The 17,678-nt window shown below is 46.8% G+C and overlaps 1 protein-coding gene across 2 annotated transcripts in view; it reads left to right on the top strand.

The window, feature by feature from the left end:
* MTUS2 (microtubule associated scaffold protein 2) overlaps positions 1 to 17,678 on the top strand; it is a 292,374-nt gene that overhangs the window by 17,162 nt on the left and 257,534 nt on the right. Inside the window, exon 1 of one of the 2 annotated variants that reach the window (XM_081909296.1) lies at positions 7,181 to 7,354. The exons of the other annotated variant lie outside the window; for it this stretch is intronic. The gene's annotated coding sequence lies outside the window, so the exon portion shown is untranslated. Of the gene's footprint in view, positions 1 to 7,180; positions 7,355 to 17,678 lie in introns of those variants that run through there. 2 annotated transcript variants of the gene reach the window in all.

Below are 17,678 nucleotides of genomic sequence, written 5' to 3'. Positions count from 1 at the left end.
GGTTTCTCAGGCACAATCCCTTAAGCATACAGGACATTTCGTCTAGCTGAATTTGAATGACAATTTGTCTGATAGATGAGTTCATGTTCTGCAGCAATAGAGTCCTGAAAGATCCCGGATTTGCATTATACGAGGTGTAAATTTGTTCTAGGTCCTTTATTTCCCCTTCTCCTTACACTACCCCCTTATCATATGTCAGAAGAAAGAACCAGGCGGTTCTTCCTTTGGATCCAGAGGCTGCGTACATGCTATACCTTCAAAGCACATTTGAAGCTCATTTCCTTCAAATAATTCTGGGCACTCTAGTTTATCCCCCACCTCCCCCAGAGTTACAATTCCCAGCAATCCTTAATAAACTATAGTGCCCAGAATCCTTTGAGGGAAAGAATGTGCTTAGAATGTGCTTTAAAGGTATACAGTGGTACCTCGGGTTAAGTACTTAATTCGTTCCGGAGGTCCGTTCTTAACCTGAAACTGTTCTTAACCTGAAGCACCACTTTAGCTAATGGGGCCTGCTGCTGCTGCTGCGCCGCCGGAGCGCAATTTCTGTTCTTATCCTGAAGCAAAGTTCTTAACCTGAAGCACTATTTCTGGGTTAGTGGAGTGTGTAACCTGAAGCGTATGTAACCTGAAGCGTATGTAACCTGAGGTACCACTGTATACATGGGCATAGGATTTTTGTTTGGGGGGGCAGAACCATCATAATTGGTCAGTTAGTTAAGTATTTCTATAGCTCTACTTGATCTAGAGGGGCAGCTGCCTCCCCCCTTACGCTCATGGGTATATAGCAGGGGTCGGCAAAGTTTACCTTGCCTGGGCCGGTTCACTCCAGCGGATATCCCTCCGTCAGCTGGATTGTGCGCACGCCTGTGGTTTCCGGCGTCTGCGCAGGCGCGATTTCTGGCACTGCGAAAGCGAGTCCCCACGCTGTGCTGCGCTGGTTTAGTGCAGCGTGTGGGGACTCGCCGAGCGGGTAGCTCAGTTCAAGGGCGGCTTGTGGGCCGGTTAAACGACCCCCGTGGGCCGCTTGTGGCCCATGGGCCTTCAGTTGCCGACCCTGGTATATAGTGTGTACACAGCCTTAAACTGCAGTTCTAACCCCTGCAGCAAGAATTCTAACCCCCTCCCTGAATTCAATAGAATGTTTGTATGAATATGCATGGTTAGGATTGCGCTGTTAAATGCTCTACCGGTGAGCTATTGGCTCTCTCAGTTTTTGGCAACAAGACCATGCCCTGCCCAATGCTTTTTTTCTAGAACCCTCTAAGTGTCCCTATTTTCAAGCGACAGTCCTGGATTTACAGAAGCCATCCTGGTTTTTTATTTGATTCTGCATTGTCCTGCTTTTGAACGTCCCTATTTTCATTTGAGAAATGTTGGAGGATATTTTAGGACATCTCTATTTTTATCGGAGAAATGTTGGAGGGTATGGAGTTATGTGATTCCTGAACCAAGGAGATAAGTAACTATACAACCTTTGGTAGACATCTAAAGGCAGCCCTGTATCATTTTATTATGTTTTTACTTACAGTACTTTGAAATATTATTATTACTGAATAGGACAGCCCTATTTTCATCAGAGAAATGTTTGGGGGTATGGGGCAATCACCATGAAGTTTTATTCTGTTGCTTTCCTCATCAGTGGGCTTATTCTATTGAGCTTATCTGAAAAAAAATCGGCATCTTCAATCTGGATTAAAAAGGAACACATTTTGCTTTCAGAATTAATTTTGACAAGGCTTTCCCTTTGTGGTCCAAGCCATTCGGTCAACTAAGGCTTTATCAGGGCTTTCCAACCGTTCCTATTATTTCCCTGTAGCAGATTTGCTATAGCAGAATAAATATTAACCTGGAAGGAAGGCGTTTCACTCTAGGCTCTCATACGATTTCCCACACTGAATATATTGAACTGTGTTGTCCAACAGCAGCATTTGCTTTGACAGTTATTTGGGGGGCTGCTACACACACACACACACACACACACACACACACACCATTCTAAAGGAACAAAGCCTTCTTTTCAGCATTTACATAGCATTTGATTAGGTGTGATGGGAGCACTGATTGCCCTCTGGAGTGCAAAGCTGAACTTGGTGATCAAAAGCATTAATGCCATAGATGATAATCGGTTGCTAAAGTGCTGTGCTGGAGAAGTGACTCTCAGCCTCAAAGGCAGCACAGGGCTCTCTCTCTCATTCTCTCTCTCTCTCTCTCTCTCCCCCTCCCCCCCCCCAGTTTGGTCGGCTTGGAGGTATTTGGATCAGTTTGAGAATAAAGAGCCTCTCTGTGATGATTTGGCTACGTAAGGGATCCTTTATAGCAAGGAGACTGTGAACAATTGCATTCCCCATAGAGCCCCATCATTAAAGATTCAGTGATGCTTTTAGGGGTGACTGGCGCTCCTGCCACCAGCTAAAGATTAATGACTTGTGTGTAGGATGGCTTAAACAGATGCTTTTGTTACCTAGGCAATACCCCAGCTGGATGGAATGTATCTTGCAAGCTCCGTCTGCTAGGATGAGTTTTTGAGAGCCAAGGCTGGTCCTGAGATAATGCCCCTTTCCATTCAAAATAGCTGATTCTGCAAATTTTGGGACTTTAGGCTGATGTGAGACCTTTCTTGACAAACTCAGCATCAATGGAAAAAGGTCCTCCCATAATAGGTGCTTAGAAAGTTATTTCTGTGGTAGGTAAACCAAAGCAAGATTCTTAAATGGGCAAAGCCAACACAACTACAAAGGAAATAAAATAAATAAATAAATAAATAAATAAATAGTCTAGTAGTCTGTTAGAGACCAACTAAGTTTGTTCCGGGTGTAAGCTTTCGTGTGCAAGCTTATACCCAGAACAAACGTAGTTGGTCTCGAAGGTGCTACTGGACAATTTTTAATTTAATTTATTAATTTTGACTGCATCAGACCAACATGGCTACCTACTTGAATCCACAACTACAGAGGGACATGTATTGGAATAGAAAACCTACTGTGCTCAGGTCCTGCTTTCAGACTTCCCATGTGAGAAGAGAATGGAGAGCTAGATGAGACTTTGACCGAATACATTAGGGCTCTTCTCCTATTCTATTCTACTGGATTAAGGCAGCAGTTTAACATTTAATCAACTGTTCAGCTGTAAATGTCAGTTTGTTTCAATGCAGCATTAATCCAGATGTTTGTGCTGTCACTGGAATACCAGGCCACAACAGAGGAGGCCTGCTTACAAAATCTGAAATGCTTCTTCCTTGTTGCAGAAACTCCTGCCTACAGGCTTGCTATTAAAAAGCTGTTTGGGGCATTCAACTTTAGTGATAAACAAAAACAAAGGCATTTAGTTCCATTCAGTTCTGTGTGCTTTGCTCTAAGTCATAACTTTTCTTTGCATAACTCCCCTAACAATCATGAGATTCTTTGCCCCAAATCAAGACACTAGATGAGTAGGGATGCTGCTTACTACAGTGCTAGAGGGGCAGCCATACTACAAGCAAAATTATTATTATTTCTATTTATATAGTCACTTATCAATAAATATTCCCTGGGTAGCCTATAGCAGTGTTTCCCAACCTTGTGCCTCCAGCTGTTTTTGAACTACAGCTCCCATCATCCCTGACTAGCAAGACCAGTGGCAAGGGATGATGGGAATTGTAGTCCAAAAACAGCTGGAGGCACAAGGTTGGGAAACACTGGCCTATAGCAAGATATTAAAAATGCAATATACATTAGTAATTAAAAACAATTGAGGAAGAATAAAGAGGAGAGGAAAAACTTCAATGTATAATGGCAGCATAAAATAGTTTGCAACTATTAACACTGGTAGGGCAGAAGGCAGGGAGACTAACTGTAGGTGGTGCCAGAGCCAATGATAGACAGAGCCAACTAATTATAGTTTTGTCCCCTCCCGCCTCCCTGAAGAATTGTACAAGTAGGAAATCACTGGAATTAAGGAGGAGGAGCTGACAGATAGCACCACCTACTGGACTGGATGTAAATAAAAAGGCAGCCAGGTAGGGGCTGGCTGAGGGCAGCCTGGGGTTATTGGGGCAGTGCCCTATTTGGCCTAATGTACCAATGTACTAATGTACCAGGCAGCACTAGGGTCACGGGTGGCGCTGTGGGTTAAACCACGGAGCCTAGGACTTGCTGATCAGAAGGTCAACGGTTCAAATCCCCGCAATGGGGTGAGCTCCCGTTGCTCGGTCCCTGCTCCTGCCAACCTAGCAGTTCGAAAGCACGTCAAAGTGCAAGTAGATAAATAGGTACTGCTCCAGCGGGAAGTAAATGGCGTTTCCATGCGCTCCTCTGGTTCGCCAGAAACTGCTTAGTCATGCTGGCCACATGACCCAGAAGCTGTACGCCAGCTCCCTCGGCCAATAAAGCGAGATGAGCGCCGCAACCCCAGAGTCTGTCACGACTGAACCTAATGGTCAGGGGTCCCTTTACCTTTTACCAGGCAGCACTAGCCTGATGGTCCATCAGAGCTCAGATGATACATTTTGTAAGTCAGGTTTCCTGATTTTAAAGACATTCCCTAGAAGAAAGTTCCATTGATGGAGTGGGGGTTGTTAAGGAATGCAGTTAATGGGTTAACTCTTCACGAGTCAGCAGAGATGGCTCATTCACCACAATGCACCTGCAGGCATCTTGTGACTATCTTATGTGTTATTGGGCAGATTTGGCGAGTAACTTTGTGTTTAAAAGAGCTCATGTTAGACCCTACTGTGTGGCTTGTGTTAGGAGATTGTAGGAATCCCTGAAGTCTATCTGCTGGAAATGTGGCTTCCAGTGAAGCAATTTTGAAAAAGTTCTCTGAGAAAAAAGTTGAAAAATTCCCAGACTTTCGAACTCAGAGAACTCTAGCAGTTGCAGGGCTTTGCAAGCAACTCAGCTTAGGACGTCTCTGTGGACTTTAACACAGTAAGGACTTGGAAGCAAAGAACATTCTCTGGGCTCAGAGAGAGAGATGATTACTTGTAACATCTATTATTTGCATGTATATATAGTGGTGTATGTTGGTGTTGGTGCTGCAGGAGAAGATCAAACCTATCCATCCTTAAGGAAATCAGCCCTGAGTGCTCACTGGAAGGACAGATCCTGAAGCTGAGGCTCCAATACTTTGGCCCCCTCATGAGAAGAAAAGACTCCCTGGAAAAGACCCTGATGCTGGGAAAGATGGAGGGCACAAGGATAAGGGGACGACAGAGGACGAGATGGTTGGACAGTGTTCTCGAAGCTACCAGCATGAGTTTGACCAAGTGGAAGGCAGAAGTGCCTGGCATGCTCTGGTCCATGGGGTCACGAAGAGTCGAACACGACTAAACAACTAAACAACAACAAAAAAATGTTGGTGTTGGCCTAGTATAGACAACTCTGCAAAAGTCTGCTTTCTGTGGTGAGCTTTTGGAATGAATACACTTAGCACCCCAACAAGGGTGTGACTTCTTAATATAATTTATCAAACTGTTCAATAAATTGAGTATTGGGTAGCTACAACACAGCCCATTTCAGAGGTGCACATTTCCCTTTGCCGGCCTTGAAATGGGGAAAGGAAAGGGTTCAAAAAGCTCCAAGGCTATGCTGCTATAGAATCATAGAATTGTAGAGTTGGAAATGACCCTAAGGGTTATCGAGTCCTATCCTCTGCAATGCAAAAATCTCAACTAAAGCATCCAAGACCATCCAACCTCTGCTTACAGATCTCCAATTAAGGAGAGTTCACAACCTCCGGAGCAGTGGCGTAGCGTGGGGGGTGCAAGGGGTGCCGGCCGCACCGGGCGCAACATCTGGGGGGGCGCACTCGCCACCTCCAGAGTCACCGAAGAGCCTCGGGGCTCAGCTCCTTTGGGAGGAGGGGTCGGGCTGGGTGACCAGGGGGAGCAGCAGGCGCCAGCAAGGAGGTCCGGAGCCGGAGCCTGGCCAGGATCGGGCGCGGGATGGGGCGCAAGAGGGAGGGGAGAGTCGAGCCTGTCCGCCCCGCGAGGACTGCTGTGAAGAGGCGGGAGGGAGAGGAGGCCCCTTGGGAGGAGCGGGCAGGTGCTGCGGCGGCAGTGGCGGGCGGGGGCCGAGGGGTGGGCGCCCCCCTGCGCGGGTATCGCCTCGCCGCCGCGGGCTTGGCTGGGCGACCGGCAGAGGGGAAGCGCCAAACAAGGCCAGGATCCAGGCCCGCCCCGCTCTCCTTATTTGGCACCCATTTCCGGCTCCCGGGTGGCCTCCTCCCACCCGCTCTCGCTACCAGTGGAAAGAGAGACGGAGGTGCAGCAGAACCCGCAGCCTTTGCAGGCGCTGCCGGCCGGGGGAGGGGAGCGCGGAGGAGCCCCGCGGGGCCTTGGCCCGGCCAGCCGAGGGATCTTGTGGCGAGGAAGGAGCCCAGTCTGCGCCCTCCTTCCCCACAGAGCTGCAGAGGGAAATCAAGGTTCTCCTGCTAGTTTCTCTTCTTCTCTCCCCCCCACTGCGTTACAACCGTGCCCCCCCTCTCGGTGCACATAGCACGATTGCAATCTCTCTCTCACCCCCCCCCCAAGTTAAACTAATGGAGCAAGCCAGCGCCAAAGATTTGTAGAACTGTGAATACCCGGCCCAGGCAGCAGCAAGAAGCTGGCAGCGGTGGCAGGTTAGGGGCGCAAATTACTTGCCTTGCCCCGGGTTATGGGGCGCAAATTACTTGCCTTGCCCCGGGTGCTGACAACCCACGCTACGCCGCTGCTCCGGAGGGAGACGGTTCCACTGTCCAGCAGCTCTTACTGTCAGAAAGTTCTTCCTGATCTTTAGTCGGAATCTCCTATATTGGAACTTGAAGTCATCGGTTCGAGTCCTCCCCTCCAGAGCAGGAAAAAACACAGCGACTGACAGAGACAATATCCAACACCAGCACTGAAAATCCTGGTTTGGATCCCGTCTTCCTGTGCTGGAGGTTCACAAGGCAGCCATTCTCCCCTCATTTCCTTTTGCAGCCGAAGCCCATGCTCATCGGAGGCCTCCAACCAGCAACACAGCTCCTTCCTGCGCCACCGCCAAGTTCATGGACGGACTCCGTCTCCAACTTCGAGGGGACGAGGCAGCGGCTTCCAGCGCAACGGTGCCTCCTTTCCGCCGGCAGAGGGCGCCGCGGCTCACGGTTTGGCCGCCGCAGTGGGAACGGCAGAGCGGGCTGAGAGCGGAGGCGCTGGGAGGCAGCGGGCGCCGCTGGGTGGCCGCTCCCTGCGCCGCTTATATAGCTCCGCATCCCTTTGCGCGCGGCGCTGTCACCAGTCGGGGCGGGGGAGCCGGAGCTGCGCGAGTGCCGGAGTGCGAGGACTGGCGAGGGGGGGAGGCGGCTCTTTGTCCTGCCAAGGGAGGAACAGGAGGCAGCTCCTCCGCGGAACCAGGTAGGTCCCTTCTCCAGCATCCTTCCCTCCTCGCTTAACGCGCACACTTTGGGTACCAACCCGCCAGAGATGCTCGCTGCAGCATCCTTTCAGGGAGGTGGTGCTCAGCAGCCGCGCGTTGGACTTAACGGCGGGGTGGGGTGCGGGCAGAGGACGGGGCGGCTTCGTGGGTCCCTGTGCCCACTTGCGCGCGTGGGGGGCGGGGGGGAGAAGAGATGTCGGGAAAGGCTGTGATGGGTCAGGTTCACTCGAAGGCTCTGGGCGGTCTGCTGGCTTCCCTCGGAGAAACCTCCCCCGCCCGCCCCCGCGGCAGCCTCTCAACATTATTTCCTCCTGCGCAAGTTTTTAAGCCTGCTGGCCCTCTTTTCCCTCCTTCTTCTCCCCAGTCACCTGCTCCTAACACGAGGAGGTGCCTTCAGGACTCCCAAGCCAAAGCGGCTGGTTCTCAGCGTAGGACCCAAACAAGCCCTCTCCTCTCCCCATACCTCCCTCCCCTCCCTCCCTCCCTCCCTCTCCAACATATACACTCCCGGGCAGTCAAAGACTAAATTAGCCGAATAGACATAACAACAACAGCAGCAGCAGCACCAAAACAACCTCACGCCTGGCTTTTTTTTGCGGGCAGATTGACTCTTGGCAGTGATCACCCATCCCCGACTCCGCTCCCCTTTCCCCGACAGCTGTTCAGATGGGATAGGAAAGAGGAGGTGCCTTGCTTTCTTTCACGCCGGCGTATTATCTGCTCACCCACCCACCGACCCCAGTCTTAGGGGGCAAAAGAGACTCTTCTCCGTCTTATTCTCTCTCCCCCCCCCCCATGTTGCCGGCAATAACAGGCAGCCTCTTTCGGTATCTCTCTAGCAGGAGAACAAAAAGTGGTCGGTGGGCTCTGCCTCGTGGAAGCGCTGCGTTCAGTTTCCTTCTTAGGCTGGACAGCCCCCTGCGCCCAACGATCCGCCTAGGCAGCGTGGAGGTGCTGGTATATCCAACCACCATAGATGGTGGCATTGTCTGCGCAGGATACTTAACTTGTAGTGCTGCTGTGTATTTGAGCTGACTGGCAGAGGTAGCCAACGTGGTGCCCCCTCTATATGTTGGACCATCCAGCATCATGAGTAATGGTCAGAGAAAATAGGAGTGGGAGTTCACCAACATCTGGAGGGTGCCTGTTCCAAGGCTTTATCCCCTTCCGATTATATACAGGACTACCTATGGCTTGTAAATTGGTTTATGATATTTAATGCAGTCTATTGTTGACATGCGTCACTATTCCTGTTTTCGATGGAGAACTGCAGTTGAGTGCATTAGCCACATGATGGAAAAGATGCTTAATAAGTGACTTTTTTAAGAGAGAGAGTGACAGGGAGAATAATCTAGGAAAATGTATTTATCCTGCAGTGATGTAGAATTCCCTGTGCACATTCTACCTTATTCATATGAACTCACTAGATGGCTTAGGCAAGCGACTATCTCTGGCTTCAGCATTCAACTCCCATCTGCCATAGGGGGCGTGGGATGCTAATATGCCCTGACCTATCTTAAAGGGTTGTTGTCAGGATTACTGAGATGATGTCACACAAAGCGCTTTGAATACTTAAGTGCTATATAAATGCTAATTATTATGATTGGAAATGCTGGAAAGATGAAAATACCTGATAACTACCTGTGAGTATTCTACCCTGCTGCCACCACCATTGTGAGAGCCACAGATTGGGACAGCTGCTCCATGCAGCTGCTGCCCAGTCTTGGGAAGGGAAAGAATAAATTGTGCTCTACATTCTGTACACACACTTTTTAAAGAGAGAGAAATGCATGGGGATTATGTCAGTGTAAGAAGGATCTAATGTATGAGAGCAGTCCATGGAACACAGAAGTAAAACCAAGTCTAAAATGGCAATCCCACGAACTCTTACCTAAGAGTCCCATTGAATTCAGTGGGAATTACCTCTGAGTACATCTGCGTAGGATTGCATTGTGTAACTCTCTCAGCACTAGACTATATTGTCTTCATTTTCTAGAGTATTGCTGCCACTAATGTAATCTTGAAAACAACTCTACTCAGTAGTTATTAGCATTTAATGGGTGTGGAATTGAGATGGGGAGATAGCAACTGGCTGAGGGCTAAAACAGGACTTAATTCCAAGTCTCTCAGCTTCAGCTTAAGGTAGAATCCCCTAAATGAAATGTTTTAAGAACTGTTTGTTTTTGTTCCCTTAAGTCTAAACTTTGTTCAGGGTTATGAAGCTGGCTGGCTATAAAGGCAGGGTTTCTTTTGTTTTGAAACCTCAATTGGTAATATTTCTAAAGGCTAGTTTGTGTGTGTGTGTGTGTGCGCGCACATCCCCCTCACTTGATTTCTCTTGAGAAATTTCATGCTTGAGAAGAAGCTGGATCTGATGAGTAGAGCATACATTTTGCATGTTCATGGTCCCCAATTTCAATCTCAGGCATCTCCAGGTAGGGCTGGGAGAGAACCCTGCCTGAAACCCTGGAGATCTGCTGCCTCTCAGAGTAGACAGAACTCAGCTAGATGGACCATTGATCTGATTCCATATAGGGTAGCTTTGTACATTCCTTGATTACTGTATGCAGGGTTGGCAGCTGAATGTGTGAATGAATGCCATGAGTACATTTGTGTTGGATGCTATATCAAAGAGCTGCCTGTGGAAATTGAAAGCTTACCAGCATGAGTAGATAAATAGGTAACACTGTGGCGGGAAGGTAAATGGCGTTTCTGTGCACTTTGGCTTCCGTCACTGTGTCCTGTTGTGCCAGAAGTGGTTTAGTCATGCTGGCCACATGACCTGGAAAGCTGTCTGTGGACAAACGCCGACTCCCTCTGCCTGAAGCGAGATGAGCACCTCAACCCACAGTCGCCTTTGATGGACTAAACCGTCCAGGGGTCCTTTATGTTACCTTACCCTATTAGATGGTACATGCAAGCTATCGGTAGATGTTGAAATGAGCCAACCCTGATATGGAAATGATTCCAATCATTGTCACACATGGCATGCTTTTAATATCCCCTGTGCTATTTGTTTGTGGGGTTGTGATGTTGTCTAGGCTTTGCACATTCTCTCACATGAGCATGCAATGTGTTAGCTGTATTCAGAGCAGTAGTGATCCAGCGTTGCAGGGGGAGTTGAAGACCCACTGGGATAGCTCAGTTGGTAGAGTATGAGACTCCTAATCTCGGGGTCATGGGTTCAAGCCCCACGTTGGGCAAAAAGATTCCTGCATTGCAGGGGGTTGGACTAGATGATCCTTGTGGTCCCTTCCAAATTTACAATCCTATGGTTCTTCTATTTGTGCAGCAGGGTCCCGTCTCTAGAGTCCTAGAGCCACCAATCAGCATGAAAGGGGAGCTTTTTAGACACTTCTCACCCTTTATGCTGGCTGGAGCCAATGAAAAATGAAATGAGGTGAGTCAGCCATTGAGGATTGGCTGCTAGGGTCACTCTAGAGCAGTGTTTTTCAACCTTTCTTGGGCAAAGGCACACTTGTTTCATGAAAAAAATCACGAGGCACACCACCATTAGAAAATGTTTAAAAAATTAACTCTGTGCCTATATTGACTATATATAAAGTAATTCTCTTGAATAGGAATCAAATAAACACAAGGAAAGTATTTTATAATTACTTTATTATGAAATAGTAAGTAAACAGAAATATGAAAAAGTATAAAATACTTTATTTTTAAATCTTTCGAATTTTTCAATTTTCCCCACGGCACACCAGGCAACATCTCACGGCACACTAGTGTGCCGCGGAACAGTGGTTGAAAAACACTGCTCTAGAGAAGGTATGTGGGATAAACACTGAGGAAGAGTTGTTTTGTATCTACAAAGTTAATCATTTTGCCACTCTGAAAATGCTAGGTGCTTCAATTTCAGGAGAATGGTGTGCCAGTTCTGTTACATACAATGGAACTTCAAGGAAAACTCAATTTAAGGCAGTCCAAAAGAAGATATTGGAGCGCTCCAAATCATTTGTCCACATACATGCACAGAAAATAGACCTAGCTGAAAGGCAGCGCACTGAGACCTGCATTTATTGTTGCAATGCATCCTTAATTATTATTATTGTACTGTACTGTCTTAGACTATCCTCATGGCCCTTTCCAACTCTACAATTCTATGCTCAACTTACTTCAATGTAAAATTGCAAACCTTTTACTGGTGCCATATTGTTTATAAAGGTAAAGGGACCCCTGACCATTAGGTCCAGTCGCGGACAACTCTGGGGTTGTGGCACTCATCTTGCTTTACTGGCCAAGGGAGCCAGCATTTGTCCGCAGACAGCTTCGGGGTCATGTGGCCAGCATGACTAAGCCGCTTCTGGTGAACCAGAGCAGAGCACGGAAACGCTGTTTACCTTCCCGCCGGAGCAGTAGCTATTTATCTACTTGCACTTTGACGTGCTTTCGAACTTCTAGATTGGCAGGAGCAGGGACCAAGCAACAGGGGCTCACCCCGTTGCGGGGATTCGAACCACTGACCTTCTGATCGACAAGCCCTAGGCTCTGTGGTTTAACCCACAGCACCACCCGCGTCCCTCCATGTTGTTTATAAAACCAGGCAATTAGTAACTTTTATCACTGGAAACAAAATCTACAGCTTTAAGGGGAGAATTACATTTATACCCCACCCTTTTCTCCAAGATGCTCAAGGTGCCATACATGGTTGTCCCCCTCCTCATTTAAACCCTGCAACATCCCTGTGAGATAGGTTAGATTGAGGGGCAGTGTGACTGGCCCAGATCACCCAGTGTGTTTCATGGCTGAGTAGGGAGTCAAACCCTGGTCGGCCAGGTTTGTTATTAATTGATTAATTAATCTTATATACCATCCTTCATCAAGCGATCACAGGGTGGTTTACAACATAAAACACAAAATATGTCATATAATAATAGTAAAAGGGTGTGGGAAAGGCAACCACCCTGCTTTAAAGGGATACGGATTAACAGTTAGCTTCCTGGTTAAAGAGGAACGTTTTTGCCTCGTGCCTAAATATATGTATTGAAGGTGTCAGGTGAGCTTCCCTGCGGAGAGCATTCCAGAAATGGGGGGCCACCACAGAAAAGGTCCCTTCTTGTGTTGTCACTCTCTGGGGCTCCATTGAGGGGACCCTTTGACCACTGCACCACACTGTCTAGGGAATAAGTCCCATAGAGCACAATGGAACACGCTTAGAAGAAACCGCATGTAGGCTTGCACTGAAATTGGCAATGTCAGAGACAGCTCTCGTGATAAGGGAGATCTGGTCTCTCTCTGTCACTGTCTCAACTCACTGCTGCTGGATCCTTCAATGCACTGGCCCAACTGATGTCAGAGCTCTAGGGATGGAAGAGGTCATGTTGAGGATCTGCTGGGGGAGGATCAGGAAGATACTTGGATCTGAAAGATCCAAAGCCATCCTGGTTCCCAAACTGGGGAGAAATATAGGTGACCCCAGGAGCTCATCGATACCTCTCCCTTAAAGTTTCCACGCATTGTTCCCAATGGGAAGAAAATGGCTAGTGAATAAATATGGAGGAATGCAAGACTTTTTCTCCACTCTCGCTTCAGCTCAAGCTCAGCAGGGCATTGGCAATGGCAAGTGAACCACCTCCACTTGAGGGTTGCAGCCTAACATAGCCACCCTGCTGTGATTCTTCCTTGTGGATGATTCACATAGGATCCAGAGGGCTGTTGTGGACTCTGTTTGTATCTTCAGTCCTAGCACATGTGGCAGAGTAATAAACATGGGCTTTAAAGTACCTGCAGATCACAGTTCTTCCCTCCCCAGTGATTAATGGGGAAGCATCTTGCCCTCGATTATGTGCTTCTAAGTTAGATACTATGCATCACTTCTGGGGTGGTATGAACTTCAGCACCTCCCGTTCTTGAAAGTGAAAAGCCCTTGATTGTTTTACCTAGTTTTCATTATAGAGGCTATAGCACCCTAATTAATAAACTGAAGTGTGTGTGTGTGAGAGAGTGTAAAACAAGATTGTAGCACAATATTATTGTAATAATTAACAGGGAAAATGTTGCAAGCTGAATCTTAGATCATGCATTGATCAAAGTAGCAGTGTATCAAATTGGAGCAGTGCAAGCTCACAGACTACTAATTACATGGCAGCAAAGTTGAAGTCCTTGTTCGAGCAGTTCCCTTTGAAGTCAGGAAGGGGAACATGATGTTTAAGAAACGGAAGCCTCGGGGTCCCTATTCTTAAGTGTCTCTCTGAACTGGATCCTTAGTGTGAAACCTACGGGAGGGCAAAGGCGCCTTTAAACCTCCTTCATGAATCTCTCGTTATGGGAATGGCCAAGAGCTGGATCATTTCTACATAAATGAGGGCAGACTTAGATTATCATTTCCACCCAGGCAGTTACAACAAAAGAACTTGACAAGTGCAAGACCAGCCAGTTTTGAATGCTCAGCATTTATTTGTGTGTGCGTGCCAGCATCACAGCAAACACACTTTCTTTTTGCTCAATCCATTATGCAATAGCCTTTCTGGTCTCCAGAATCTGAGGCAAGCTATGAGCCAGATATTACGTAACAAATCAAAGCAGCTTCCTCTGACCCCAGGGGATGTTTTGGCAGCTAGGAGCAGCAGGAGCCTAGAGATGCAGGGCAGGCTGGGGAGGGAGGTTCATAGGGGAGCTACAAAGCAGACTCAGCAGATTGTCCCTGCAGGAGGGAAGTGCTGGCTGGGTGCAGTTTGTCTTGGTGGATTGAAGCACAGCAGAAGACTGGTGTGGCCATCTACACATTGCCAGAAAAGAGGGAATGCATCACATAGAAGGGGGGTGGGGAGGAGAGGACGCAGACTCACATAAGATTGGCAGGTGGTAATTTATTTATCTTTTTACAATTCCTTTTACAGTGGTACCTCAGGTTAAGTACTTAATTCATTCTGGAGGTCCGTTCTTAACCTGAAACTGTTCTTAACCTGAAGCACCACTTTAGCTAATGGGGCTTCCTGCTGCCGCTGCTCCGCCGGAGCCCAGTTTCTGTTCTTATCCTGAAGCAAAGTTCTTAACCTGAAGCATTATTTCTGGGTTAGCGGAGTGTGTAACCTGAAGTGTATGTAACCTGAGGTACCACTGTAATCGAAACTTTTCAACATACAATATAATAAAAAACAAATCAAACTAATCTAAATATAAGAAAAAAGCACAACAAAAAGAGATAAAGGAAGAAAAAGGGGGCAAATAAAAAAAATACAGAGCCCTCTCCCAAAGGTAGATCTTAACCCTTGTCTCACACAGAAGAGAGTGGACTCCCCCCTCCAGCTGTCAGCTGGGCGCTTCCCTTTCTTCTCCCAGCCTCCCACTCCATCCAGTTCTCCATCCCTGTCCTAAGGGTAGGATTCTTTGCTTAGGGTTTAGGTTGTATTTAGGTTTGTTTAGGTCGTGAGGCTGGGGAGCTTGGCTGTAACTTTGTGGTGGGACCATAGCTTAGTTGAAGAGCATATTGCATACAGAAGGTCTCAGGTTCAGTCCCTAGTATCTCCAGGATCTGATACCAAGTGGTGACAAAGAAATGTGCCTGAGATCTTGGAGAGCTGCTACCATTCAGAGTAGGCAATGCTGAGCCACATGGACAGATCATATGACCTCTCTTTCCTAGGGTTCTCTGTGGAGAGACCAGCCACACAGTCCTCAAAGCCATCCCTTAAAACATGGACAAACGTGCATTCTAGTGCAGGAGAAAGGGAACTCAGAGCCCCTAATCAATTAAAGGCAAAATGGCATAGCGCTAGCCTCTGTTCAGTAATTTAAAATATATGCCTGGTGGGATGCTTCTGTGCTGGAACTGTATAATGAGAGCAGGAGAGCGCACTGTCTCCACAGACATGTTCATGAAAATAAATACATCAGAATTCAAAATACATCAGAGATGCATTATAGGACAGAGTGCCCAGCAACACATAGCCTACTTAGTATTTCACTCTCAGTCAGCAGTTTAACATTTGCAAACACGAGCCTGAGAGCACTTGCCTGACCACCTTACATTGTGATACTAGGATATATTCATTATTATCATTTACTGCATTTATACCCAAATTTTATCCCATCCAGAACTCAGTGTAGCTCCCAGGCAGTTTCATTCCCGTCCAGCATTAACCAGATCCTGACCTAGTGGTACATCATCATCATGTCATAGAATCGTAGAATTGTAAAGTTGGAAGGAATCCCAGGGGTCATCTAGTTCAGGCATAGGCAAACTTGGCTCTGCAGATGTTTTGGGACTACAATTCCCATCATCCCTGACCACTGGTCCTGTTAGCTAGGGATAATGGGAGTTGTAGTCCCAAAACAGCTAGAGAACCAAGTTTGGGAAATATTATGCCTATGCCTGATCTAGTTCATCCCCCTACAATGCAGGAATCTCAACCCTAAAAATGCCCTTAGGGTAGGATTATCTAATGTGCCCTCTAGGTCTTTTGGACTCCAACTCCCATGAGCCTCAGCTTACATAGGCTGTACTCTGGGAGTTACAGCCCACAACATCTGCTATCCTTGGCTTAGGGGCAGAAAGACATAGGGACATAGGAAGCTGCCTTATACTGAGTCAGATAATTGATCAGTCTAGCTCTGTATTGCCTACACTGACTGGCAGCAGCGCTTTGGAGTTTTCAGACAAGGACTTTTCCCCAGTCCTACCTGGAGATGTTTAGGGGACCTAAGGACACTATGTCAGATTCATAGAGGATAAATCTATATGTGCCTGCTAGTCATAAATGCTTTAGGTACCATTTCCAGTATGAGGTGCTTTGTTCTGTTCCATTGGTGGAGGGAGTATGACTCTGAATACCAGTTTCTGGGGAGCACAAGTGGGGAGAGTGCTGATCAGATCATGGCTGCTTGTTGAAAAGGTAGCAGAGTGAAGACTTACCTGTTTGGGAATAGCCTGCAAGAAAAGATTAGTATCTTGGTCTTTTCCCAAAGTCCTTGATTCAAGGCAGAACGGTGAATATCTAGGATGTGGCAGGTACACGAATGCCCTCTTGCTTTCCTTAGGCTGTCGTGCGTTGCTTTGTAAGACATGTTTGTTGCGAGCCAAAAGCTTATCAGCAAAATATGCTTTCCGTTTAGAGAATGCCATTCCCACAGTGCCAATTGATTTGTGTTGCAGACAGAGAGAGACTGGTACTGCTGCATGTAATTGGAACATCATCAACAAAAAGAGATGATAGGAGAAAAATAGTGTCATTTTTTAAATGTATTGGATCATGGCGCTCTCCCCATACATGGATTTGGGTCAAGAGTTTAGTACTACTTCTGTATCTTTGTGTAATTAGCTGATAAAACGACCAAAAGATTAATGGCTTTTTGCTGCTGTTGCAGCTAAGGACAGATACTACAAACAGACATGTGATAACGCTGTAACAGTCAATCCAGTTAATTATTGCTGGATTACAGTAGAAATCCTATCGATGTACTGATGAGACTCACATTAGGCTCAACAAATTAAGCATGATGATAATTATGCATGAAATATTACAATGAAATGATAAGGGTCTGGGTTGTGATTCCAAAAGTATTACTGATATTGTTAGTTACTCAAAAGCAGGACTTGCTTGCTTCTCCCTCCACCTCTTTCTAAACCATGGATGTTTGTTCAGGTAGTGTTGGCTGCAGTGCTGAAAATGTCAATTATTTAATAGTTCAATAACATTCTGTATTGTGTTGTTGCTGGTGGCTGTGCAGAAAGCTTCAGTGTCTGCAGAATGCATTTCATATTGCTCTTACCAGCTTAAAGGTAGAACTGTTTGCTGAGAATTAATACGGTCTATTATTCTTTTGGAGATTCTCATGCATGATTGCATGCAGTCTCTTGATTTGCGGGGCAGATCTGATTGGAACGCTAGTCCAGCACTGGCTTTCGAAGAGGAATAAATAGAACTTGACACCTAACCCCCTCCCCTTTCTAAAACCAATTTTGATAGGGGTTGGGGTGTCCTGCTTTACAGAGGACAGTCCTCTATTTGAAGGGCTGTAATAGGACAGACCTTTATTTGAAGGAGTCATCTATCTAAAGACCTATCCATTTTAAACCAAAATAACCAGAAGAAGGGAGGGCAAGAGGGATCTTAGCATTACTTATCCAGAGCTAGCACCCGGATAGCAGACTGAACAGGAAAACAGAACACCTGGTCATCATCTTCCTCATGGTGAGGTGCATTGTAGTTGTTGTTTTTAAAGTATAGTAATGAGTTCTAAATTTGCATCTATAATATACACTAGCATATGAAAAAGTATGCAAATCTGTGCTTCATTTGCCCTCTTTTTTGGTGATACCCAAGTGGTCACCCTGGTCTTACATTACTA

This window comes from Podarcis melisellensis, assembly GCF_964234715.1.
Source record: "Podarcis melisellensis genome assembly, chromosome: 4".
Lineage (NCBI taxonomy): Eukaryota > Metazoa > Chordata > Lepidosauria > Squamata > Lacertidae > Podarcis > Podarcis melisellensis.
The sequence above is the reverse complement of the archived record's forward strand: the minus strand, read 5'-3'. Positions and strand labels throughout refer to the sequence as shown.